This window comes from Rosa rugosa, chromosome 2 (genome assembly GCF_958449725.1).
Source record: "Rosa rugosa chromosome 2, drRosRugo1.1, whole genome shotgun sequence".
NCBI lineage: Eukaryota > Viridiplantae > Streptophyta > Magnoliopsida > Rosales > Rosaceae > Rosa > Rosa rugosa.
In genome coordinates, this window is record NC_084821.1 from 13,446,662 (window position 1) to 13,471,268 (window position 24,607).

At 46.2% G+C, this 24,607-nt stretch overlaps 1 pseudogene; it reads left to right on the top strand.

The window, feature by feature from the left end:
• Positions 1–8,591: 8,591 nt before the first annotated feature.
• On the top strand, positions 8,592–24,051 carry LOC133732190 (uncharacterized; annotated as a pseudogene).
• Positions 24,052–24,607: the final 556 nt, after the last annotated feature.

Sequence of the window (24,607 nt, forward strand, 5' to 3'; positions counted from 1 at the left end):
ACAAAAAAGTTTTATGTTACTATGGATGTTACTTTCTTCGAGGATGCCTGCTATTTTTCTCCAACTAACACTTCTCTTCAGGGGGAGAAGTTTAGCTATTTTGAAGAGATGGTCAGTGGAAGCCAAGATGATGAAAAAGATGAAGAAGGGTCGGTCGTTCCAATTATTTCTGAAGAACGGTTAGTCGTTCCTGTTGTTTCTGAAGAACGGTCGATCGTTCCTGAAGAACAGTCAAGCGTTCCTCTCGTTCCTGAAAAACGTTCGATCGTTCCTATCGTTCCTGAAGAACAGTCGAGCGTTCCCCTCGTTCCTGAAGTCATTCCTGTACATCCTGAAGAACAATCGAGCATTCCTGTCGTTCCTGAAGAACGAGCTAGCGTTCCTTTCGTTCCTTTTAATCAATTGAATGAAGAAGTTTCTACAACAACTCCCCTTCCTCCATTACCCCACTTTGACCAAGGTTCCCAAGGTTTTGAAGATCATTATGAGGTAAATCCTAAACATGTGTCTAACCATCTTAATATTGTTAATCATGATGAAGAGTCTGTACCTACCAAATACACTTTGCCTAATCGAGTCAATCGTGGTAAACCTTCAAAAAGATATGAACCCACCATTAGTGCCAAGTCAAAGTACATGAGTCATGAGTTTCAGGATTATCTCCAGGCACAAGGCATTGTCCACCAAACACACCTGAGCAAAATGGTGTGTTTGAGCGTAAAAACCGTCATCTCCTGGATGTTGACCGCTTCATCCTCTTTAGTGCACATATGCCTAAGTACTTGTGGGGAGAAGCTATTCTCACTGCTTCTCATCTTATCAATCGTATGCCTTCTAGTGTCCTTCAGGGCCAAATCCCATTTGAGGTACTCTCCACACATGTCTCCCTTCCTTCTTTTCATAACCTACCTGCTAGAGTCTTTGGGTGTGTAGCCTTTGTTCATGTTCCCAAGAACCAACGCTCTAAGTTGGAGGCTCGTGCCTTAAAATGTGTCTTTGTCGGGTATGAGACTCATCAGAAAGGGTATAAGTGTTTTCATCCTCCCACAAAAAAGTTTTATGTTACTATGGATGTTACTTTCTTCGAGGATGCCTGCTATTTTTCTCCAACTAACACTTCTCTTCAGGGGGAGAAGTTTAGCTATTTTGAAGAGATGGTCAGTGGAAGCCAAGATGATGAAAAAGATGAAGAAGGGTCGGTCGTTCCAATTATTTCTGAAGAACGGTTAGTCGTTCCTGTTGTTTCTGAAGAACGGTCGATCGTTCCTGAAGAACAGTCAAGCGTTCCTCTCGTTCCTGAAAAACGTTCGATCGTTCCTATCGTTCCTGAAGAACAGTCGAGCGTTCCCCTCGTTCCTGAAGTCATTCCTGTACATCCTGAAGAACAATCGAGCATTCCTGTCGTTCCTGAAGAACGAGCTAGCGTTCCTTTCGTTCCTTTTAATCAATTGAATGAAGAAGTTTCTACAACAACTCCCCTTCCTCCATTACCCCACTTTGACCAAGGTTCCCAAGGTTTTGAAGATCATTATGAGGTAAATCCTAAACATGTGTCTAACCATCTTAATATTGTTAATCATGATGAAGAGTCTGTACCTACCAAATACACTTTGCCTAATCGAGTCAATCGTGGTAAACCTTCAAAAAGATATGAACCCACCATTAGTGCCAAGTCAAAGTACATGAGTCATGAGTTTCAGGATTATCTCCAGGCACAAGGCATTGTCCACCAAACACACCTGAGCAAAATGGTGTGTTTGAGCGTAAAAACCGTCATCTCCTGGATGTTGACCGCTTCATCCTCTTTAGTGCACATATGCCTAAGTACTTGTGGGGAGAAGCTATTCTCACTGCTTCTCATCTTATCAATCGTATGCCTTCTAGTGTCCTTCAGGGCCAAATCCCATTTGAGGTACTCTCCACACATGTCTCCCTTCCTTCTTTTCATAACCTACCTGCTAGAGTCTTTGGGTGTGTAGCCTTTGTTCATGTTCCCAAGAACCAACGCTCTAAGTTGGAGGCTCGTGCCTTAAAATGTGTCTTTGTCGGGTATGAGACTCATCAGAAAGGGTATAAGTGTTTTCATCCTCCCACAAAAAAGTTTTATGTTACTATGGATGTTACTTTCTTCGAGGATGCCTGCTATTTTTCTCCAACTAACACTTCTCTTCAGGGGGAGAAGTTTAGCTATTTTGAAGAGATGGTCAGTGGAAGCCAAGATGATGAAAAAGATGAAGAAGGGTCGGTCGTTCCAATTATTTCTGAAGAACGGTTAGTCGTTCCTGTTGTTTCTGAAGAACGGTCGATCGTTCCTGAAGAACAGTCAAGCGTTCCTCTCGTTCCTGAAAAACGTTCGATCGTTCCTATCGTTCCTGAAGAACAGTCGAGCGTTCCCCTCGTTCCTGAAGTCATTCCTGTACATCCTGAAGAACAATCGAGCATTCCTGTCGTTCCTGAAGAACGAGCTAGCGTTCCTTTCGTTCCTTTTAATCAATTGAATGAAGAAGTTTCTACAACAACTCCCCTTCCTCCATTACCCCACTTTGACCAAGGTTCCCAAGGTTTTGAAGATCATTATGAGGTAAATCCTAAACATGTGTCTAACCATCTTAATATTGTTAATCATGATGAAGAGTCTGTACCTACCAAATACACTTTGCCTAATCGAGTCAATCGTGGTAAACCTTCAAAAAGATATGAACCCACCATTAGTGCCAAGTCAAAGTACATGAGTCATGAGTTTCAGGATTATCTCCAGGCACAAGGCATTGTCCACCAAACACACCTGAGCAAAATGGTGTGTTTGAGCGTAAAAACCGTCATCTCCTGGATGTTGACCGCTTCATCCTCTTTAGTGCACATATGCCTAAGTACTTGTGGGGAGAAGCTATTCTCACTGCTTCTCATCTTATCAATCGTATGCCTTCTAGTGTCCTTCAGGGCCAAATCCCATTTGAGGTACTCTCCACACATGTCTCCCTTCCTTCTTTTCATAACCTACCTGCTAGAGTCTTTGGGTGTGTAGCCTTTGTTCATGTTCCCAAGAACCAACGCTCTAAGTTGGAGGCTCGTGCCTTAAAATGTGTCTTTGTCGGGTATGAGACTCATCAGAAAGGGTATAAGTGTTTTCATCCTCCCACAAAAAAGTTTTATGTTACTATGGATGTTACTTTCTTCGAGGATGCCTGCTATTTTTCTCCAACTAACACTTCTCTTCAGGGGGAGAAGTTTAGCTATTTTGAAGAGATGGTCAGTGGAAGCCAAGATGATGAAAAAGATGAAGAAGGGTCGGTCGTTCCAATTATTTCTGAAGAACGGTTAGTCGTTCCTGTTGTTTCTGAAGAACGGTCGATCGTTCCTGAAGAACAGTCAAGCGTTCCTCTCGTTCCTGAAAAACGTTCGATCGTTCCTATCGTTCCTGAAGAACAGTCGAGCGTTCCCCTCGTTCCTGAAGTCATTCCTGTACATCCTGAAGAACAATCGAGCATTCCTGTCGTTCCTGAAGAACGAGCTAGCGTTCCTTTCGTTCCTTTTAATCAATTGAATGAAGAAGTTTCTACAACAACTCCCCTTCCTCCATTACCCCACTTTGACCAAGGTTCCCAAGGTTTTGAAGATCATTATGAGGTAAATCCTAAACATGTGTCTAACCATCTTAATATTGTTAATCATGATGAAGAGTCTGTACCTACCAAATACACTTTGCCTAATCGAGTCAATCGTGGTAAACCTTCAAAAAGATATGAACCCACCATTAGTGCCAAGTCAAAGTATCTCGTTGCCAATTATGTGTCAACCCATAGGTTATCTAAGTCATATGAATCTTTTGTGCACCAAATATCTTCTGTATCTGTTCCTAACAAAGTGCAGGAAGCTTTGAGAGATCCCAAGTGGTCTAAGGCAATGGAGGAAGAGATGGCAGCATTGCAGAAGAATAATACATGGGAGTTAGTACCACTTCCAAGTGGAAAGAAGACTGTGGGGTGCAGATGGATTTATACAGTGAAGCACAATGCAGATGGTTCAGTTAATAGATACAAGGCAAGATTGGTGGCCAAGGGGTTCACACAGACTTATGGTGTGGACTATGATGAAACGTTTTCCCCTGTAGCGAAGAACAATACCGTCTGGGTGTTATCGTCTTTGGCTGCAAACCTAGATTGGCCACTTCGGCAGTTTGATGTGAAGAATGCAATCCTTCATGGGGATTTAGCTGAAGAAGTTTACATGAGCCTTCCTCCTGGATATGAAACTACTACAAATATTGATGTGGTTTGCAGATTGAAAAAGTCCTTGTATGGTTTGAAGCAGTCACCTCGTGCATGGTTTGGGAGGTTCACTCAATCAATGTGCCGCTTTGGTTATAAACAAAGCAACTCAGATCACACTCTTTTTCTCAAGCGTCAGAAGGGTAAGATAATTGTGTTGATAATCTATGTGGATGATATGGTGATTACAGGAGATGATAATGATGAGATTAGAAAACTGCAACAGCAATTGGCTTCTGAGTTTGAGATGAAAGATCTTGGAGACCTAAAGTATTTTCTGGGCATTGAGGTAGCAAGGGGGAGAAGTGGAATCTTCTTATGCCAACGGAAGTATGTTCTGGACCTCCTGACTGAAACAGGTTTGTTAGATTGCAGACCCATTGACACACCTATTGAGCAAAATCACAAGTTGGCAGAGTATCCTGATCAAGTTTCTACAGATAGGGCTAGATATCAAAGATTGGTTGGAAGATTAATTTACTTGTCTCATACCAGACCAGATGTAGCATATGCAGTCAGTGTAGTGAGTCAGTTCATGCACAACCCAAGTGAGGCTCATATGGATGCCGTTGTGAGAATTTTAAGATACTTAAAGATTGCACCAGGGAAAGGTCTGATGTTTTCTAAACATAATCACCTGGAGGTGAGTGGCTTTACTGATGCAGATTGGGCTAGTTGTATTACTGACCGGAGATCTACTTCAGGGTACTTTGCATTTGTAGGAGGAAACCTAGTTACTTGGAGAAGTAAGAAGCAAAAGGTGGTAGCAAGGTCTAGTGCTGAAGCAGAGTATAGAGGGATGGCTCATGGAGTTTGTGAACTACTATGGCTGCGTAATTTATTGCGTGAATTAGGGTTCAAACCTAAGCAGGCCATGAAGTTACACTGTGACAATAAGGCAGCAATCGATATATCATAGAATCTGGTACAACATGATCGTACCAAGCATGTGGAAGTTGCTAGGCACTTTATTAAGGAGAAGCTAGACGAGAAGTTGATTGACTTTCCATTTGTTCCAACTGAAGAGCAATTAGCAGATGTGTTGACTAAAGGAGTTTCCACCAAGGTGTTCCATGACTCACTTGACAAGTTGGGCATCCGTGACTTGTATGCTCCAACTTGAGGGGGAGTGTTAGCGTGAGTCAACGTATCCTATTTAGAATATTCTTATTCTATTCGGAATGTACTTATTGTATGCAATTAGGAATGTAATTATCTCTTTAATTGTAATTAGCACTTACCTAGTTAGTATATGTAACCTTGGTGTATAAATACCTCCTTGTGAGAAGAATAAAATCATCTCATTATTCTCTCAAATACGTTCTTATTCTCAAGTTTTAGCTGTTGGAGATTGTAAATGGAAAAAAGAATGGTGATTTCCATCATGTTGAACATTCACCAACTCTTGCTGGTTGGGTAAGTGAAATTTTAGTTATTGTTAGGCACTGAAATTAAAAGTTTTAGTTTATTCACGTGTGCCTTAAAAACGAAAAGAAATGAAATTTTCAATTAGAATCTATAAGCAGCAAGGAAGCTATTAATTAGCTTTACCACTGCCTATAACTTATTAGCTTCCATTTTAAGTAAGAAATTATGCAAACTTGATGGGTTTATATACATTTGTGTTGATTCTTAAGCTTGGAAATTATGGAAAGAAGGTAAAGGAGTGGAGATAATTGATACATCAATGAGAGAAACATGTCTGCCTCATGAAGCTTTAAGGTGTATCCATGTTTCGTTTTTGTGTGTTCAAGAAGCTCCAGCTGATCGACCAGCAATGTCTTCCATAGTTCACATGCTGGTCAATGAAGCAACACCACTTCCCCTCTTCAAAGAACCTGCATATTCAACGGAAACTACTTTTGGTGATGTTGGTTCTTCTCCATCAAATGGAGTCACCATTACTATCTCAGAAAGTCGAGAGAGGTTTGATGTCTATTAGTGAAACAAGCATTTGGAAAATACATTAATCACTGGGCTCAAAATTTTACATATTTTTTCGTCAATCATGTATTTAGAGAGCATATATTTTTTTTTTTGGTGAGGGTAGCATTATTATCCATTTATTTTTTGTCACGTTAGAAGATGGCCTTTACAAAAAGCATTGTATCTATATATATATATATATATATATATATATATATATATATATATTCATTTTTTTCTTCTTCTTCTTCTTTTTTATTTTTTTATTTTATTTCAAAGGGGTGTAACACGATGATTTCGTTTCTTTTTAGCGTTTGGAGTGATGTGAAACCAAAATCAAATTACATCATTTCAACCATGAATTTGATATCATCAAGGTGAGATGTGATATACAAAATTGTGGTCTAAAAATACCGGGATTATATGTGTTGGAGAAGCCTTGCGAAATTATAGGGGTGAATGGATGAATGAGTATTCTGTCAAGTTGGGCATTCGTCAAGTTGTTGAAGTTGAACTTTGGGGACTTCTGAAAGGAATGGAAATGGCTTGGCAGAATGGTAGTTGATTGTTGGAAATAGAAATGGATTCACTTGTTGCTGTCAAGTTGGTTCTCTTTCGGAGTGATCATTTTTGTCATCTTTATAGTCTTGTGGCAAACTGTCAGGAGATTTTGAGTAGGGATTGGAATGTGTCCCTTACCCATGTTTATAGGTAGTGTAATTCAGTGGCTGGCTTGTTAGAAAATATTGATCATGGTTATGAGCCTAGCTGCAGATTCTTAATTCTCCCTTTGCTGATGTTGTTCCTATTTTGGAATATGATTTATTAGGCATATGAGTGCCTATTTAAGCTAAGATTAATTGTGATTTAGGTCTCTTGTCCTGTGCCTTCAGAATTCTTTGTAAGAATTATTTTATTATTATTTGTTTTGAAAGGGGGACGGGTGCGGCTGCCCTCAAGCCTTGATTAATGAAACTGCAGAATATAGGGGGGACGTGAAGCCTGAACCCCAAATTACAATAAACATCGAGAGAACATCATGAAATAATACCAAGAGTGTCCACAAAATCTATATATTCTAACAAACACCAATTAGCAAAGAGTGCACCAATGGCTACTCTATTTGCTTTGATATAGTGGTGACATACCGAAAAGATAACTCTATCACGAAGAAACATTATTACAAATAGCACAGTTTTCCCACTATGTTGCCACACGGAAGTAAATCCGGCCGACACTTAGTTTCATCCTGCCACTAGGAGATTGCGTCCATTTGATCATGTAAACAGCTCGCCGCCTCGCTAGGCCAGACCAGGCACACTGAGTGTGCATACCGGGACAAAGCCCATATTGCCCTATCCAATAGTGGTAGGGACTTATTACTGGCATAAAGCCACATCTTACTAAATATAAAACTAAAAAGCAGGAAATTAAAATTAGAAAATAGCAAGGGTCCAGAGCCAAAGCCCAAACCCACAAACAACCAAGCCCAAGCCCAAGCCCAAAAGTCAGGTTGCAGACTCCAAGACACCACCACCTCGCCTGAGCAGCCCATGACATCCCACCACCGCCATCTGCGCTTCCACCACCTACCTCACGCTGACCAGACTCGTCGCCCTTCTCCAGATCGAAGCCTTCCCCAGTCGGATCCGATGGATTTGACCTGAGCACAGTAGGTCTCGGCGTTTCCACCAGACGGCCATTACCACCAAGTGCGTTTCACTCCGGCGTCACCACCTCGATCCACGAACCAGACCATCTGCCCTCCTTTCTGAAGCAACCCGACATCATGAGCCCTCTCATCCTACCATACCGTTGATGCCCTTCCCTATTAGATTCTCCCAACTCACAGGGTGGCGCCGTCGTCAGCCCACAACCCTTCCTCCAGTTGGACCACAGAAATCCGGACACGAGGTCCACTCTAGCCTGTCCAACGGCGCCGCCGCGAGGGCATGTCGTCGGACTAGGCATGCGCTCTTAACGGAAACAACTCTTAGGGTTTTGAGAGAAAAGTTAATTGAAACTCTTCTATAAGACAAATTTAGGGTTTTTTAAGGTGAAGCTAATTGCATCCCCCAAATAAAACTCATTACGTACACCAGAAAATTAATTTTATTTTCTTCAAAATATATCATCTCATCTCATTCTATACTTCACAACCTTGAATTTGATGATAAACAAATACAATAGAAAGTTTGTCAAATTTTCATTAAAGCTATTTGATATAATTTGATAGATGATTATTGATTTTCAAATCTGAGAATTATCTTTTTTTTTTTTTTTTTTTTTTGGGATAATAAAGATGAGAATTATTTGAAAAAGAGAAATGTGTTTGGGCCGGGAGTCCCTTCAGCAAAAAGCCCTTTATTCATTTGGACCCTGCTGACCGTTAAAACATTCAACTCGCTCCGTAGTCTGGAATCAAAACAAACCAAAACAGAGCCAGAAACGCCGTGCAGAGGCCTTCGCTCTGCCATGGATTCCCGGCACGCATCTCTAGGCCGCCGAACGGTAACGACCTCTTCAGCCTCTGCACATATTGAATTTTGGCTTCTATTATTGCTCATATTGTTCTGTGCACAGATAATGGAGGAATGAGAAAATCGGAGAGCGCGGATCGACTCTCTGAGGTAGGAGAAAATAACTTTTTTTTTTTTTGAAGTTTATATGATTTGATTAACAATTTGTGATCTTTCTGTTCAAATTCTTATAAATTTATTAATGGATTGTACTTAGTTTCTCAGATAAGAGACTTGGATAGGAAGAATGCAGAACTGGAAGAACAAAACAAAAATTTGGCTTCCATGGTACAACTCTTGTTCTTGTGCTTGTTAGTTTCTTTTCCAAGTTTTCACTTTAGGAGGGTTTGGTTGCGGGCAATGGTCAATTTGGTTGTGCCTAATTATATCGTGGTCTTAATGTTTCAGCTTGAAACAAAGGAAGCCGGAAGTAATGTACTGCAGAAACGTTTGAATGATCTGGTAAATTTATCACCTTTTAACATCCTCACCTTTTAAGGCTGCCCCCGTTTACTTTGTTTGCTGTAATTGTAGGAGCAAAATACTGGACCGTCTTTGAGGAAAGCTGTTAAGGATGTCGCAATGGAGAAAGATGCAGCAGTTGTTGCACGGGTAATGACCGTCCATTGTTGCTTTGTCTCACTTTTCATTATGTATAGTCCCTCACAGTTTGGTTTCTTAGTGTAGGAGGATCTCTCTGCCCAGCTGCGTCGTCTAAAGGACCCAGAAGAAGAACAGTATTGAGTATGCAATTTGTTTCTCTCCCAGTTCCCTTGGAACAGCTAGTAACTATCTTTTCTAACTACTTCTTTGGCAACAGGCTGAGGAAGATGCATCATCCCTGAGAGCAGAACTCAATATGATACAGCAACAAACAATGAGTGGCTCACTTGGTGCACTAAACTCAATTGCTAATCCACCTGATCAGATAAATACATTAGAAATTGAGTTAGCTAACATAAACTTGAGTTGCAGGTAACAATTCTATTTGTTTGATGGCCTTTTGTAGTTTCTGCGGGTGTCTAACCTCAGTGAAAATTTTGTAGCGAGTGTGAATGTTTAGACAGCAAGAACGGCAGCAATTAGCAGAGAAGCAGGCTCGAGCATCCGTCCTTACATCTGAGAAGCAAGATTGGAAGAAAAACTTGCGGTTTTGTCTAGAAAGTCTTCAGGTGCCATAGCATATTACAATTCTCAACTAGGAGGGGCTTTTAGATGTTTTGAGCTATATCCATTGCCCTGGATGTGGGGTTTTTTATTTTATTTTTTTGGTTCATGCCACTTACCTATTCTATTTTGAATTTACTTGTGAAGATTATTTTAGTAATTACGATGGGGCAGTAGAGGATGCACATATGGTCCGTCAGTTTTAAGTCTTACCAAAATTCATATTACAACTCCATGAAAATTCCAGATAATCTTTTACTTCAGATAACAAAGGTACAGAAAAGAGGGCCTTCATGATGCCTCTTTTAAATCTGGGCTTCCACCCTCTGATATGTGAAAGAGGCTTAAAATAGTTATACTTAAAAGACCTTTGATCAAGAAAAGTTGAATAAATTGGCGACTTCATTTATCTTGGGAGAGGGTAGAATTTTGGACAGCTGGCATTGTTATTGTTTTTATTGCTGTAATTTGTTTGTACATCTGGTGATACATTCATACCTTCCTCTCTATCTAATATAAGTTTTATGAACTTAGATCCCTTGACCGTTGAGTACTTGGAGTTGCACCTCTTCTGGCCTTTTAGTTCTATGAAGTATTATTATTCATCGCCTTTGGCTGTGTTACTAGCCTAGATCCCTTTTATGGTTCTGTCGATTTTGTTGCGTGGCCTTTTAGTATGATTAACATCTTCTATAATAGTCTTTTACAAAAGCGGTAGAGCTTCTGATTGTTGTTTCTATGTTGTTACCCCCTGGTTCTTTTATTGCAGAAGTGTCAGACAAAGTGGCCAGCAAGGGATTTTCAATAGTAAGTTATTTGCCTGATGTTCATCTTTACGGAAATTTTGTACTGTCTTTGTCTATGAATGGGGGAAGGAAAAAAAAGGATGGAATACATAGAGGTTAGAACTCAATGGCGTGTAATCTCAGTCACAAGTGATCAAAATGTGAAATGGTTAATGCACAGAACTTTTGAGTGGGTTTCTCAGCATGGTCATAGAGGTAGTCCACTTGCTATGACCATAATAAAAAGCATGTTTACTATGAACATAGTATGACTGATTGATTAACTGTACCTTCTCTTGGTTTTGTTGGTCCTATAAAATTATGCTTTGATACATGATTTACTTAATGCATTCATGGCCAGGAAGACAAGGAGATACTCGAGAAGCAGATGCATGACATGGCTGTAGTGATTGAGAAATTGGAAAGCAGTAGACAAAAGCTTTTAATGGAGGTAGTCTTGGCAATTTATTTTTCTATTGGCATTTTTTTTTTTGTATATTTGTTTTCTACTGAAAATTTATTTTTCTATAGACTCCAATGGCATTTTTCTTTCTTTCTTTGTATATATGCTGTTTCACAGCAAACTCAGTTTTTGTAAATGGTGGCAGATTGATTCCCAATCTTCGGAGATAGAAAGGCTTTTTGAGAAAAACTCTAATTTATCTAGTTCTCTTCAGGAGGCTATGAGCATAGCTGTGCACTGGGAGAATCTGGTACTTTTGGTGGCTTAATTGATAAGAATTGACAGAATATAGCTTGTGTTCAAGGAACTCTACTATTGCCTATCTGTGCATCTATCAATTAATTATTTTACTTTTATTTTTTTTGTAGTATTATTTGGCAGTTTAGTTTCCCATTAACTAGGTTAATAAAATTGTCAGTTGTTAATGTCTGAAAGTCTGGCGGTAGCCGAACCTTTGTTAACGCTGATCCGGTGGGCGGATCGATACTTGTGATGCTCTTAAAGCCTCCGCCACCTGTCAAGTAAAATACAGAGAGGCGTCAGAGGGAGACCGCGCTGGGCGGTCTTCAACTCTCCGATGCCTAAGTTAGTCAATGTATTTATGTTGACAAAGTAACAGTAGGTAAGTATTGAATGCGTAATTAATGAGGAGAGATGAGAGAACCTTTTATAGGTGAGGAGGAGGCTGACCTCCTCCTTGTTTTCGATGTGGGACTGATGTGCTTCAGTTCCCAGCTCTGGGAGCTACTGATGCCATTTTGGCACGGCGCGTGGCGGCGCGTCGGCTGTGACCCGGGGGTGATCCGACGTTGAGGTTGTAGCCCGCCTGGCGGTGTATCTGTATGTCACTCCTTTAGTTGGAATTAGTACCTTTGGCGGTACAATGAGCGTGACCCATTATAGCTAATTATGCTTGCAAATGTACATGTATGTACAAGTCCCCCAAGTCCCCAGTCAAGAAGGGCAATCTTGGCTGGGGAGTTGCTCGGAGGTTTGAAGCGTTTTCTTCCGCTAGACTTGCAAGAGCATAATTAGCGTCAGTGCGTTGTCAACCATGGATTTAATGAGCAAACGCTTTATACCCTTTCGGGTGGGCCCCTGCTAGGCCCCCCAGGGAGTCCCCCACTCCCCGGCTAAGAAAGACCTCCTGATGGTCGGCAAATTGTTTGTTGAGGGGGAGCTGCACGGAGCAGAGGGTGTTGGGTAGCGAACCCAATCTTAGTACCCGAGTGTCGGGGGTCAACGTGCCTGATCAGGGCCGTCGTAGACTGTTGACAAGTCCCAGTGTCCCGTAGGGATGGTCTGACCGTAACGCCGCGTGGCGGTAGTTGTCAGAGTGAGGCGTGGCCTCGGGATCCGCCGCTGGCGGATATCCCCCCGCTGACTGCAGCAGGAAGCAGCGTCCGGTAGACGTGCCTGCTGGTACTTTATTAAGCGATATTGCGCCGAACAAAGCACGCAGCTTGCAAGATGAAGGGGGTGCCGCTAGAGGTGTGTAGCGGAAGACGCCCCGCTTGCGGGATGACAAGGGAGAAGTTCCGCTGGTGGGGTTTCGCTCAGCGGAGTCTTCGTCTCTTGGAGGATGACAAGGGAGAAGTTCCGCTGGCAGGGTTTCGCTCAGCGGAGACTTCGTCTCTTGGAGGATGACAAGGGAGAAGTTCCGCTGGCGGGGTTTCGCTCAGCGGAGACTTCGGGCGGTTTGTGAAGTCATCCAAGTGGTTACTTCCACCAGACGCTTCGTCTGGTGGTGGTTGACACGTGTCCAACTCGTAGAGGGTTAGCGTGCGGAGGCTTGTCTCCTAACCCTGGCCGTCTTCTCACCATAAATGATAGTAATTATGGATTTCGTAACCGAGGCGACGCCTCGGTTAATCCGGAGAGTAAGTGGAGGTCTGCGACACGTGTACGGCTGTCATGTGATGTCGTTTTTTGAGCGGACGGCTTAGAATGCGTTGATGTTGACATAAAAGGGGGGGAACTCTGTCGAGATTTGACACTTTGTAAAAACTTCAAACTTGAGTCGTCGTCTTCAAGCTCTGTGTTCGTCCGATACCGAAGAAAGAGGTTGCCGGAGTTTGGAGGTATCGTACCCGGAGAGTCGAATATTTTCCCCACTGAAGGCTACTGCTCACCATCACACCGGAGTTTCCTCCACCAAGGTTGGTATTTGGATTCTTGCCCCTGTTTCATTGGATCTGTTGGTTGCTGGGTTTACTTTTGTTTGTGTTTGGGGTGCCTTCTAGTCTTCTTTGGTGTGATCTGAGGTGTGAAGTGAGATTTGGGGGGGGGGGGGGGGGGGGGGGGTGGGTTATGGTTGTTGGCAAAGAGTTGGCGCTTAGGGATTTGCTAGATGGTCGAATCTGGGTTGAGTGTGTTTGTTCTTGTTTTGGCATTTTCTGGATAAACTGTTCTTGATGTTCTTGGTTATAACTGATGTAAGAATAGGCTAGATCTGTGTGGGTTTTAGGGTTTGGGATGGCTAACGTCATAGAGATTTCGAGCAGTGAGGATTCCGGGTCTGACGTGTCGTTCAGCGCGGCGGATAGAATATTTATTGACTCGTTGCGTCCGTCTGCCCATGCAGGAACCTCACTGCCAGAACCGCTAGAGGTTGAGCCGCTACAGACCATACCTTGGGTAGTAGCCATGGGTCGTTCTTCACGGCCAGAGAGCTCTAGGGCGGGTGAGGCCGCTGCGGCCAAAGTTAGGCGCGATGAGCGGTTGGCAAGCAACAGCGCTGCCAGTGGCTCCGCTGGGGAAGAAGAAACAGCGGGGGAGGATGCTGAGTCAGCGTGGTTCCTCCAGGATGGCACCCCTGTTGACGAGGCAGGAGGGCGGATGACTGTTGTCGCCGTTAATAAGCTGAAGCGGACGTTCCGGCTGTCGGGCTCGGTGAAACTGCGCCCCCCGATGGCGGATGAGAAGGCGTCGATTCTCCTGGAGGGGTTTGCTGCCGTACACGAGGCGATATTCCGCCAAGGAGTGACACTCCCGCTGGTGCCTAACCTTCAGATTCTGGTGTACGAGTTTGGCCTTGCCTTCAGTCAGATTTGCCCCAACATGTGGCGGTTGATGCTGGCGATGAACTCACTGTGGCGGTTGTCCGGGTGCGAGGGGCCTACTGTGGCGGAAGTGCTTCACTTCTACGAGCTGGTCTATGTAAAGCGCCAGGGTTGCAGAGGGCAAGTGAATTTGAGCCGCCGCCAGGGAGCGCCCAAGCTGATCGAAAATCTAAGGGATTCAATGTCCTACTGGCGGGGGACCTTCTGCGTCGCCACAGAGGGTTGGGAGTATCACGCTGGTGTGAACGAGGAAGGGCCGACGTTTAGGATTAAGTCGGAGTTCCAACCCATCCGAGGTTGGTAACCGGTTTCCGCCGAACGTAGTTGGCGGGCTCTTGTATTCGCAGATTTGTATTTTTACTAACGACTATTGTGTTTGTGCAGCGGGACTTGGGTATAACCTAACGCGCGAAGAAGAGTGTCGCGTAGCACGGATCAGAGGTTGCTGGCGGAACCGCAACTTGCTGGACTTCCGACTTCTGACCGGTTGAGAGTTGCTAGTCGATCAGCGGCTAACGCGCTCCGTTGGTAAGAAATCTCCGCCACAGCGCTTTTGTTTTAAAATAAGTAACCCAGGCTGACTGGTTTTTTTTTTTTTTTTTTTTTAGAACATCCGCCGGGTAACACTCGCAGTCGCGAAGCTTTCGAAAAAGCGATGGACCGTGCGGAGATAGACAACTTCTTGGAGATCATGTACGCCGAGGGGCTGGCAGCCCAGAAGACACTGGTGAACCCCGAGACACTGGCGCTGAGCCAGTCCGAGGTTCCGGTGGTGCTCCCAATGCCGCACCACTCCCATCTTGGTGAGGATGGTCTGCCTGTAGTTCAGGCGGGGGCCCCCGTGGCGGGCGGGAAAAAGGGGGCCGCAACAGCGGCTGCTGAAAAGGAAAGGGTACCCGCCAACAGGCGTGGTTCCCAGAAAGAAAGACCGGTGCAGCCGGCAGGGATTGTCACCGCGCCAAGGGAGGAGCCGCCGGCGAGGGTGACGAGGGCCGCTGGCGGGAACACAAGGGTGCTTGAGAGGAAGCGCCGGCAGATAGACTCCCCCGACGAGGAAGAGGGGGAGGATGTGGAGACTATCGGGGGCCGGCAACAGAAGAAGGCCCGTCAAGCCCCGTCGAAGGCTGCTGTGGTGGAAGGGCAGGCGCCCGCCGCCAGTGACCTGGACTCCTTCGCCGCCTACACGGAGTTTATGACGGATGGTGAGCGGGAGTTCCTCTTCCATCTGTGCGAAAGGCTAGGGTTTGGCGGCCTAGCGGGGATCTCGCGCCCGACATCGATTGACCAATCGCCCTACAGCTCGGCGTTTGGTCAGATATCAACTGGGCTGCACGCCATGTTTGAGGCGGCAAAGAAGCAGCCTCTGGTCGAAGGGGAGCTCAGGGAGGAGATTCAAAGCCTCCAGAGGGAGCTGGCGGAGGCGAGGGAGAAGCTGGCGGAGACAGAAAGGCTGCTGGCCAAGGTGGAATGTGACTTCGCCGACGCCCGCGGTAAGCTCACCGTGGCCATCGAGTGGGACTTGGAGAGGAATGAACGCGTCTCCAAGTTGGAGCAGGACATCGCCCTGCTGCAGGAGCAGATAGCCGCTAAGGACAAGAAACTCATTATTGTGCAGCGGGAGTCCACCGCTAGGGTGACGGAGCTGAAGCGGCTGGAAGGCCAGGTCGCCCGCCTGAGGGCTGAAGGGGATACTGCCGCGGCCGCCGCTGTTGAAGCATTCAAACAGTCGGCGGAGTATGCAAAGGCGATGACCGAGTCAGCGAAGGCTGGTGCTAAAGCGAACATAGACATGCTGAAGCGGAAGGGCGCCATCGACTTCGCCAAAGCGTCACAGCCCGATGCGCCGCCGGCTAAGAGTGCCCCGCCGGAGAAAGGTGTCGTGCCTGCCCCAGCGGGAGGCGCCCGCTCAGGCAGTGGAGAAAGCAGACTCCCAATCCTACCCCGTCGGAGGTGTCGCGTGCTGGATTCATGGTGGCGCACACCCGGGCGGACGACACTATAGAGACCCCAAGTCCGACAGCCCGAGGGTCTGATCAAACGAGTCGAGCGATCGTGCCGCCGCCTGCTGAAGGAGAAGACGCCGAGGGCAACCCCTGAAGCCAGCTGGAACTGCATTATATTCTCTTTTTTTTGTAGCCGCTGAGGCATAACAACTTGTAATGAATGCTTTGAAATGAAATGAAGTTTTGAATTCGTGTTTGCTATGATGTGTTTGTACCGCTAATACTTTGACTTATATTTTTCTTTTGTCAATCAATGAAACATTAAAGGAATTAAGATTGGTCCAAGTGCACCACGTAGCGGACGAGGTCCGCTGACGATTGCTGGCGTTGCCAGTTGCCCTCAGTGCTAGACTTGGTAACAATGGTTTGAATAATTCCTCGTTTCATTGATAGCTGATTGATCAGCATGTACAAAACTGGGGTAGTACCCGTTGGGTAGCTTCCCTTAGCTAAATATTGAACAAAAATTTAGCTAAGTCAAGATGCTCCTGGGTAGCGGATGACTATTTGTAGTAATACCGAAGGTGTTCGGTATTCCAAGGGTGAGTCGACGTGACGCCATCCTTGTCCATTAAGTAGAAGGTGTCTGGGCTGAAGACTTCCACAATTTTGTATGGGCCTTCCCAAGTTGGGCGGAGTTTTGTTGGCGGTGGAATGACTTCCTTCATTACCCAGTCCCCCAATTGGAGGTTTCGGGCCTTGACTCTGGCGTTGTAGAAACGCGATACCCGTTGTTTGTTTTGCAAGTTGTGCAAATGGGCCTTGTGTCTTTTTTCTTCTAGGAGGTCCCTGTCCAGGTTGACGCCGTCGCTGTTGGTCTCTGGGCAGTAGCCTTCGACCCTAGCGGTAGGCTGAGTTACTTCGACAGGTAGGACAGCCTCTGTACCGAACATCATACAAAAGGGCGTTTGGCCGGTGGCGGAAGTTGGAGTTGTCCGGATGGCCCATAGCACTTCTGGAAGCTTTTCCGCCCATAAACCCTTGGCGTCGTCGAGTTTCTTTTTTAGCAGCTTCTTGATTATCTTGTTTGCTGCTTCGACCTGGCCGTTGGTTTGGGGATGGGCGACAGATGCAAAACTCAACTTGGTGCCAAGGTTGGCAGTAAAGGAGATGAGTTCCTTGTTGTTGAACTGTGTGCCGTTGTCTGTAATGATTGTATGTGGGACACCATAGCGGCAGTAGATGTTTTTCCAGAGGAAGTGAATTACCTTGGCGGTAGTTATTGCCGTCAGTGGTTCCGCCTCTATCCACTTGCTGTTGTAATCGATGGCAACAATAATGTACTTGAACTGGCCCTTGGCGGTTTGGAATTTTCCCATCAAATCAAGGCCCCACGTGGAGTGAATCCATGGGCCGATGATGACTGACAGTGGTTCTGCCAGTGCATGTGAGAGATCTGCAAACTGTTGGCATTTGTGGTAAGACCTCGAAATCCGCCGGGCGTCATCACCAAGTGTGGGCCAGAAGTAGCCCTGTCGCATTGTGCGGTTGGCCAAGGATCTGGTGCCTGAGTGGTTTCCACATTCCCCGCCATGGATTTCCGCTAGGACGGCCTTTCCCTCCTCTGGGGTTAGACAGCGGAGGTTGGGATGGGTGAATCCTTGGCGGTAAAGCTTGCCATTCTGGATGTTGTAGCGGGTTGCTCTCCGCTTGAGTTGTCTCGCCTGGACCTTATCTTCTGGCAATGTGCCGCTACGCTTGTATGCCATGATCTCGTCCATCCAGCTGGGACTGACCTCAATGCTGAAGATCTCTACCAAGATTTTTGTGATACTTGGCCTGTCAAGGCACTCCACTCTTGTGTCTGCTGGACTTTGATGTGGTTGGGCGGTTGCCAGTCTCACCAGTGAATCAGCCTTAGCGTTCTTTTCCCTGGGGATTTGTGTGATGGTGTGAAATTTGAACTTTTTTAGCAACGTTTTGACGTACCCCAAATATGCCGCTAACTGTTGGTCCTTGGCCTAGAAGCTGTCGTTGACCTGGTTAACGACTAATTGAGAGTCACTGAATATGTTGACGCTGTCAGCTCCTGAGTCAATGGCGAGGAGCAGGCCGGCGATGAGTGCCTCGTACTCCGCCATGTTGTTTGAAGCTTTGAAGTTGAACTTCAACGCGTACTCCGCGTTCAGTCCCCCGGGTCCTGTTAAGATGACTCCGGTGCCGCTGGCCTTGGCGTTGGCTGAGCCGTCCACATGCAGGTTCCAATCCGAGTGTGGGGGAGTTGCTTCCTCAGCGGTTACCACTTCTGTTCCGGGCTCTGTCTCGGTACCGGGTTCCGGTTGACGCTCGGTGAGTTCAGCGATGAAGTCCGCCACCGCCTGGCCCTTCATGGCAGTTCTTGGCTTGTAGTCTATGTCGAACTCGCTGAGCTCAATGGCCCACTTGCTGAGGCGGCCTGAGTGTTCAGGGTTCTGCATCACTTGCCTCAGCGGTTGATTGGTTAACACATGGATTGTGTGAACCTGGAAGTATTGGCGGAGGAGTCTGGCGGCAACGATGAGTGCAAGGACCAGTTGCTCCAAGGGAGGATACCTTGTTTCTGCTCCATTCATACCCTTGCCGGCGTAGAACACTGGGAGCTCGTCTTGGCCTTCCCGTCGGACAATGGCGCAACTTACCGCCGATACCGAGATCGCTAGGTATATGAACAGTATCTCTCCTTGCACAGGGACAGAAAGGAGAGGGACTGCCGCTAGGTATTCCTTCAGGCCCTGGAACGCCGCCTGACACTCTGGGTTCCAGTTGATGACTTTTTTGTGAGTCGTTTTGAGGAGTTTGAAGAATGGGGCACACTTGTCAGTGAGTCTGGAGATGAATCGAGAAAGGGCCATTAACTTGCCCTGGAGGCACTGTACGTCCACCTTATACTCGGGGTCCGCCAGGTTAAGGATGGCCTGTACCTTGTCCGGGTTAGCCTCGATGCCTCGCTCGCTGACGATGTAACCCAGAAATTTGCTGGCGGTGACTCCAAAGAAACATTTTTTTCTGGGTTGAGGCGCATACCATAGGCCAGGAGAATGGTTACTATGATATTGAGGTTTGCCACATGTCTGCTGGCCTTTATGCTCTTAACTAGCATGTCGTCCACGTAGACCTCGATGATTTTCCCCAGATGCTCCGCGAACATGGCGTTCATCAACCGCTGATAAGTTGCACCGGCGTTCTTCAGACCGAAAGGCATGACATTGTAGCAGTAGAGGCCTTTGTCGGTGGTGAAGGTGGTGCATTCCTGGTCACCGGGATGCATCTTGATCTGATTATATCGGGAGAAAGCGTCCATCATGCTGAGGAGCTCATGCCCGGCGGTTGCATCGACTAGCTGATCGATACGAGGTAGCGGGAAACTATCCTTTGGGCATGCCTTGTTGAGATTTTTGAAGTCGACACACATCCGCCACTTGCCGCTGGGCTTCTTAACCATTACCAAATTGGAGATCCACTGGGGATAGACGACTTGGCGGATGAATCCAATGCCCTGGAGCTTGGCAACCTCCTCTCCTATTGCCTGGTACTTTTCCTCATCAAAGGCCCTCCGCTTCTGCTTGATGGGATAAAAGGAGGGTTTGATGGTCAGCTTATGAGTGATAATTTCAGGAGAGATACCTGGCATGTCCGCGTAGGACCATGCAAAAACGGCGGCGTTATCACGCAGGAATTGAGTGAGCTCCGCCGCTACCTCTGGGTCCAACTGGGCACCTATGCGGACTGTCCGCTCAGGGTGCTCGTCCGAGATGCAGACAACCCTCAACGACGTCTCCGGGTTGACCGGCTCTTTCTTGACATATTTCTTCTCCTCATCCCTAAGATCCTCAAAGATGTTTGGTGCCTGATTGCCCACTGTCAGAATTTCATGGCGGCTCGCCGACCGCGCTATAGTTGTTGAATAGCACTCTCGAGCCAACTGTTGACTTCCTCTCACACAGCCCGTGTCGTTGGGTGTGGGGAATTTCATGAGAAGCATGTATCCGGCGATGATGCACTTGAGCTTGTTAAGCGCTGGTCGTCCAATGATGGCGTTGTACGAACTGAAACAATAGACAATAATGAATTCCGTATGTACCTCCGCCATGTATGGACTAGTACCAATAACCAGTCGCATGTAATCCGACCCCAGCGGTTGTGTGACGTCGCCGGAGAAGCTGAGCAGTGGCTCGTGATCCTGGAGTAGTTTCTTGTTCCGCTTGAGGTGGTTGTAGCATCCGCTGAAGATGACGTTGACAGCGGACCCGCTGTCCACCAAGATTCTCCCTACTGAGAATTTGCCAAGAATGGCGTCGACCAAGAATGGGTCGTCATGGGGTAGATGCACCCCGCGCTCCTCCTCTTCCGAGAAGGTAATAGGTTCCCAACCTGATTTTGGGAGCTTGGCGGACCTTTCGTAGCGGATGTTGCAGACCTCCTTTGGATGATTATCGCGTGCATAGCGCTTTCTTGCCCTGTAAGACATGCTTGTGATTGGAGCGCCGCCATCGATAGTGTTGATGCGGCCCAAGGTCTCAATGTTGGCAATTACTGGTGGTGGTTGGCATACCTTGAACTGCTCCAGCTTGCCGTCACGGTACAAGGTCTCAACGGCCGTTTTGAGAGCATTGCAGCTGTTGGTATTGTGGCCACTGTCATCGTGGTATTTGCACCACTTGCCTGTGTTCCTGGGTTTGCCCGTTTTTGGGTATTTTGGAGGGGGTGGCGGTGGGATCTGATCCTTGCACTGATTGTAGATGTCTTCATACGAGGCCGTGAGGACCGTGAACACTGCATACCGCTGCGAGGACTCTGCCTGCTTGTTGCGGTTATCCCCATGGGTTGGGCGGTTGCCCTTGTTGTAATGTTGGTCCTTCTGCCGCTTGTTCTGGTGGTGACCCTGCTGCCACTCCCTCTTCTTGTCAGTTGGCGGTGCTGAAGGGGTCTTGTGAGCGGTTTCCTGATGACTGGAGGATGGCTGTGTCGACTTTGTTAGAGTTGCTGGTGGCGGTGGGGTTTCTCCATATGTGAGGAATTCCGCCTGGGCATGGATGACCGCCTCACTCATGACGTGGTCATATGCCGCATTAGGATGATTGTAGTTGAGATGATAGAGGAATGGCCCTTTATGGAGTCCCTGCTTGAAGGCCGCCAATGCCATTGTTTTGTCTAGGTCACGGCACTGAGACGCTGCCGCTCGCCACCTTGTGACGAAGGCCTTCAGTGATTCGTCCGCCCCTTGTTAGACGCAGAACAGCTGACTTGTGTTGTGATGTCTGGCGGACAATAGGATGAACCGAGAGAGGAAGGCGTGTGACAATGCATGGAATGAGTCAATGGACCCCGGCGGACACTCGAAAAACCAGCTCATCGCCCCACCGTCCAATGTTTCGCTGAACAAGTGGCACAGGGTGGCGTCGTCAAATCCCTTGTTGTTGGTGACTTTCTTGAAGGTGTCCATGTAGACGAAGGGATCAGACATTCCGCCGTAATGTGACATCATTGGGGTCTTTGCAGACGCTGGTCTGATAGCTTGCAGAATTGCAGCGGTGAAGGGCCCAGATCTGGAGGCGAAAAGTGGATTCTGAGTTGGCGCTGGGGCGCCCGACTCCGCCCGGATCAACCTCTGCTCCAGTTGGTGCATCCTTTCCAATATCTGGGCGGTTGCATCGCCGGCGGAATCAGCCTGAATAATCCGCTGGGTCTGCCTGTGTCTCGGCGCAGGCGGATTGCCTTCAGTCCTCGCCCTAGCCTCCGAGCGGTTGGTGTGTGGCAGTGATTCCGCCTCCTGCTCTATCATTAGCTGGGGGATGGGTAGTGGTCCCATTCCCAACAACTCAGGTAGGTCCAGCGGTACCTGCATCTGTATGACTGGCCCTGGTAACAATGTGCCAGTGACTGGTCTACTGCGCTTGGTGCTATGTGACTGTTCGCTCTGTGCTGGGCGGGCAGTGGCCACCACGTCCTCTTCAGTTCCTCGAAACGTGCCATGAGCGTAGCCACCAGTCTTTGGGCCTCAGCCTTTTCCCTGCGCTCCTCCTCACGTTCTCTGTTTGCCTTATGAAGATCCGCCAGTGCTAGCTCGTACATGGTGACGAGATCTTGGCCCGGCGGGCGGCTGCTGCTTGGATTTGCCTCGCCGCCGGGGTTGTGAATAGTGCGCGGTTAACGGCTACCGCTAGGTCAGGGGGTTGGGGAATGGCAGAATGGTCTGCCTGCTCCTCAGCGTTTCCCCCGCTACCGCTAGTCATGGTGATTGTGGTGGGATGACCTTTTGTTCAGGGATTCCCACAGACGGCGCCAATGTTAATGTCTGAAAGTCTGGCGGTAGCCGAACCTTTGTTAACGCTGATCCGGTGGGCGGATCGATACTTGTGATGCTCTTAAAGCCTCCGCCACCTGTCAAGTAAAATACAGAGAGGCGTCAGAGGGAGACCGCGCTGGGCGGTCTTCAACTCTCCGATGCCTAAGTTAGTCAATGTATTTATGTTGACAAAGTAATATTAGGTAAGTATTGAATGCGTAATTAATGAGGAGAGAGGAGAAAACCTTTTATAGGTGAGGAGGAGGCTGACCTCCTTCTTGTTTTCGATGTGGGACTGATGTGTTTCAGTTCCCAGCTCTGGGAGCTACTAATGCCATTTTGGCACGGCGCGTCGGCGGTGACCCGGGGGTGATCCGACACTGAGGTTGTAGCCCGCCTGGCCGTGTATCTGTATGTCACTCATTTAGTTGGAATTAGTACCTTTGGCGGTACAATGAGCGTGGCCCATTATAGCTAATTATGCTTGCAAATGTACATGTATGTACATCAGTTGTGCATGAAAATGGGTGATATTGTTTAAGCTGACACTTTTGCTAGAATAGTAGTGAGTCCATCTAATCTGAGCTTGCAGTATGAAACAGCGTGTTGATGTGGAATAATTAATGATAAATGCAGAGTCTTCTGTTCCGGGAGTAGAAATCAGTTTTATATATGTGCTTCTCTATTTTGTTTTCCTTATTGCCCCTATGTAAACTTGCAGGTGAAAGACTGTCTTAAGCAAAATGAAGAGCTCCGAGGACTCTTAGATAAGTTAAGAACTGACCAGGCCAAGGGGTTGCTCGACTTCCATAGCAATGGCTCTAACAAGACTGGTTTAGCAGAATATATACCTGAAGTTCTGTCTATCAAGGTTAGTCTGTTGGTTTAGTGTCACATTTGATCATCAATAGAGTTCTCTTGAACTTTCTATTCTATATGGATGTTGGGTTGTTAAGAGGTAGAGAAACAGCGAGTGCAGTATAACGACTTGTTGTAGAATAATCATAAGGAGTTATCTTGGAAAATGATAATTCAATTAGTTTTTCACTTTGTTATTTCTTAGGCTGATATTGCTGATAAGGTGTATCATTGGGGTTGCATTTTCTTTGTAGGATCAACTTGCAAAAGAACAGAGCAAAGCAGAGGCATTATCAGCTGAGGTTTTACAGCTCTCAGCAAGACTCCAACAAACCACTCAAGCATACAATGGGCTTGCATGCCTGTAATTTTTCTCTCCTCCATCTCTCTGTTCATCTTGTTTTTATAAATTCCATGCAAGGCTGCGGTAATAAGATAAATTTCATCTAATGTATGGCAGCTATAAACCGGTGTTGCGAAACATAGAAAGCAGTCTCATTAAGATGAAACAAGTTGGCCCTGTTACAGTGCGGTAAATACAAAACTTTTGCACTACCTGTTTACAGAAAGTTGGTGGAATTAGCACGTTTTTATTCTCTAATTTTCGTAATTGTGCTTGGCATCCTTCATGTACCAAAATGTTCACTAGCCAAAACAAGGTATCCAAATCTTCACTGAATAGCTTTATGTAGAATGATTGTTACGGAAATATAGTGAGAAATGAAAGATCTCTTTACATTTTTTGTTGGAGGAGAAATGAAAAGTCTCTTATACATTATTGTAAATAAAAAATCTCTTATACATCGTTCTAAGAGATTAATTGGTACATTGTCTCTGCATTCTGTGACTAAGATGACGATTAGAACTGATGGGACTATTTCAATTAAGGAACTGAAATCTTATTTATAGGCTTGCTCTCGGTATTGTAAACTGAGTGATTTTTCAGTCAATCAGTCACCTGTGTTCTTTTATTTATATACAGGTGAATTATTTACATGCATATGGCATGTAGGATTTTTGGTTTTTGTTTTTTTTCCTTCCTTTCTTTTAGCCGAGAGCTTGACTTTTAGTTCATGAGGTTTATGATTAAAGCTACAATTAGCTACAATTAAATTTAAGTTGCAACTAAGACATTAAAGATGGCAGTAGGAAAGCAAACATATATCAGTATAATTAGAGTCGGGCACGATGATCTACTGTCTGAGAGCCTAACACAGAAATGAAAAACTAATAGGATTTATGACCTTTAATAGATATGAAAGTTTCAGTTAATTATATTCTGGCTGTTCAG